The sequence below is a fragment of the Mycetomoellerius zeteki genome, unplaced genomic scaffold, assembly GCF_001594055.1.
Source record: "Mycetomoellerius zeteki isolate Tzet28-1 unplaced genomic scaffold, Tzet1.0 scaffold465, whole genome shotgun sequence".
Lineage (NCBI taxonomy): Eukaryota > Metazoa > Arthropoda > Insecta > Hymenoptera > Formicidae > Mycetomoellerius > Mycetomoellerius zeteki.
The window spans coordinates 12,035-15,548 of NW_017257463.1; the positions used below are offsets into that span (position 1 = coordinate 12,035).

The window sequence follows — 3,514 nt, forward strand, 5'->3', positions numbered from 1 at the left end:
GCACTTCCAACAAAGACAAATCCTTCATCGTCTTTGCCTCCCTCATACGTATCGTGTTCGGATCAATTTTTCGCTGATTCAACATATATGTCTGTATACATCCAATCATCATTCTCAGATTTTTGATAAAGAACGTATTCGTAATCCATGTCTAATATATTAGATCGATTAAAGAACCCATATATATTTCGCCTAACGCATCTTGCTCCTCGTCTAATAGTTGTTCGACAAAATTCTCGGAAGACTTCGCCGGTTGATTTAAGATCGGTAGCTCTTCGACGTTTTTACTTCGAGACTCCATCGTAATAAAAATAATAATACACGTGACAATCTTGCGTTTCGCGGGTTTTCTCCGTGTTTAGATCCATTCTTGGAATGCCAACGTTTCGTGAACCTTGCAGTTCACTTCATCAGGGCGAGGAGCAGCCTGATACTACACGGAGAAAACCCGCGAAACGCAAGATTGTCACATAGGTAACACCCGTGAAAGCCTCAAGAATAATAATACACGTTCAACTCGCAAAAAAATATGTACGAAAAAAGCCTCGCCGTACGCATTTATATATTGCTGATCATCGGAAATGTTAAAACCACGATCGAAAGAAACCAATCGTCACGTCCTGCAGGAAGTGGTATCTTTTTATCGCGATACAAAACTGTGTAAAAAAAAATGTAATAAAAACGTAAATACAAAAAATCATGATCATCGTAGAATGTTAATAAAACGCGATAACAATCGAAATGTTAGATAAAAAAATCGCAAGAAAAGTGGCGTAGGTGTGAGAGAAGACGCGTTGATGGGGTTGGAAAGGGTAAAACACTTCACGTTTCATCGCTCTTATCGCACGGATGTGGTATCTTTACCACATCGCAAGGAAACAAAAAAACGGAAAAAACATAGATAACTGTGTAAAAATACAAAAATCTTACGGAAAGTGCGACAGAGAACGCGCTGATAGCTTGGAAAGATAATGTTTTTTCTTATATTCCGAATACTTCTTATCACATCCTTAAGAATGTGGGATGTCTTTTAAAAACTGTACAAAAAATAATAAAATGCAATCATAAGTAATAAGGTACAGGTTGGATGTCGAATGAGTTTCTTCGAGAGTTTCTTCGATATGACGCGCATTGGACTAATCACGAATATATTAACATATGGTACATGTTTTTTTCTTTACAATACATGTTTAGAGCAACACATATTATACTAATACATTGTTTTTTTTTAGTGAACGTATTAAAATGTTGAATTAGGCGGTTTTCGCAAAAAAAGAGAGTGATCGCGTGAGAGAGCGGGAGCGAGCGAAAGAGAGAGCGGGAGCGAGCGATCGCGCGGGAACCGAGTCGTCGCGCAGGAAAATCGCGGAGCATACCTCCTCAGTTGCGCGCCTGCCTTCGATCGCGTCGGAGCGCCGCTGCCCGCTCACCTCGCTTAACGCCACGGAATGACCGACGGGATCGGGGGTCCGAGGGGACCGCGCGCACACACATACCAACATCCCGGTACGTTGGTGAGCGCACGCACACCAATGTCTCGCGGGGGTCGGGGCTCGGGGCTCGGGAGGAAAACTGGACAGAGGTGGGGTACGGTGGTGGGAGGCCAATGCAGGTCGCTGATTGGCTGCCCCACGCCACAGTACCCCCCCTCGCCCAGTTTTCCCCCGGCCCCGCATCCCGCGGGAAACCCCATGACTTGTCTTTTCATGGTTTCATATATACATTGGTTTGCTACTCAAATGGACAGCTGCACTCAAAATACTCATCCACAGAAGTGGAGAAGTACGTGAACGCACTCCCTGCTTATCTCGCGGATAGGTTATACGATATGAAGAACAGAAGTGTAAAGAAAGAAAGTGAAGTCTTCACCATAGACATATAAGATAGACCCAGCATAGCGTATATACATACGTACAAACGTACATACGTATATACACACACACATACCTACATACATACGTACATACGTACATACATGACATGTTGGGGTTTGGCAGAACGGTTCGAGAGGCAAAATATCGGGGCAACCTGTCCTTCTCTGCGCGCGCATCTTGACAATCTTGACAAAATCAAAATGGCTGACTACGTTAGGAATGTTAGGATCGTCTGTATTCTTTGCCCATTTTTGTAATTGTGTTAGTTTGCGTCACTAATATTAATAATTGTGTTTATTCGCGTTTTTTGAAAAATTGAACATGAAGACATGCAGCGCATGTGGGTATCAAAAGAAACCTGGTGAACAGGAAAAAATATCCTTTCACAACACGCGTAAGTAAAACATTTTAACCTATACAATACGCATAACACATACTAATTTTATGTAAGTAATAAAAATAAGATGCGCTTTTGAATTAAAGGTTTCCAAGAAAGGAAAATATCCGTCAAGCATGAATCGAGGCGATGGGATTAGAAAATGTTGACCCTACTAGAAATAATGTTTTATGTAGTCAGCATTTTTCAGAAGAATGTTTTTATTATAGTGTGGGAGGAATGAAACAAAGAACATATTTGAAGCCAGGTTCGGTGCCAACTATATTTGATAAACGTTTTTTCAAGTATGTATCTTATGTTGCACCAACATATTGATCAGTACGTCACGTTATTTTTTAAATGTAACGTTTGCTTCTAGCAGACATTATAATTATAAAATAGCTGATATATTGACCACTAGGTTGCAACACATAGTCCATTTAATTATTTTTCTTTATGTTTAATATACTACATAAATATAATTTTCAAGAAATATAAAACTTGTCCTTTTTAACTGAACGTCTTACATGGTTTATCTTTCCTCTTTTTCTTTTTGCATCTAAAAGCATCAAAAGAAACATGAACTATATAAGTTTAGCTAAAAAGAATAAATCTATAATATTCAGTATCATGACATATTTTTTTCTATTAATAGCACATTATACAATCAAAATTAACTGATAATGATAATATTCACAATAACAATGAGAAAAACATACATATTACCATGGATACAAGCACTCACAAGGAAATACCTATAATCGACGACTCAACTACAGTCAATACATTGGATAGATACGAAGTACGAAATGGAAATAGAAAATATCAATAGGTACAATATAAAGTTACTACATATATCATTCATATATAATTATTCATATATAATTTAACTTAATGCTGTTATTATATAGCGAGATTTCTCAAACTTCCAAGAAAAAATGATATCGCAGCGAAAATCCGGGATATTGGCGATTGACTTTAAGTGATTTAAGATCACCTCGAAGGGCTATACGTAATTGGAAAATAGCCATGTCTTATATTAATTCATTACGCAAGAAAATTGCGATACTACAAAAGCAAAACAATCGATTGAAAAAGAAAGTCAATAATCTCGAAGATATCACAACTACTTTGATTAGTAAAAGAATGATAACAGATGAAGTTACACCGATTTTATCTGTAAGTGCATATTAACATTGTAAGTTAGAATTACTATATATATATATATAAATTTAAAATAATAAGTACAAATAAATAGCTATAT

At 37.5% G+C, this 3,514-nt stretch overlaps 1 pseudogene; it reads left to right on the forward strand.

The window, feature by feature from the left end:
- The first annotated feature begins 2,180 nt into the window (after window positions 1–2,180).
- LOC108727019 (uncharacterized) lies at window positions 2,181–3,444 on the forward strand (annotated as a pseudogene).
- The last annotated feature ends 70 nt before the right edge of the window (window positions 3,445–3,514 follow it).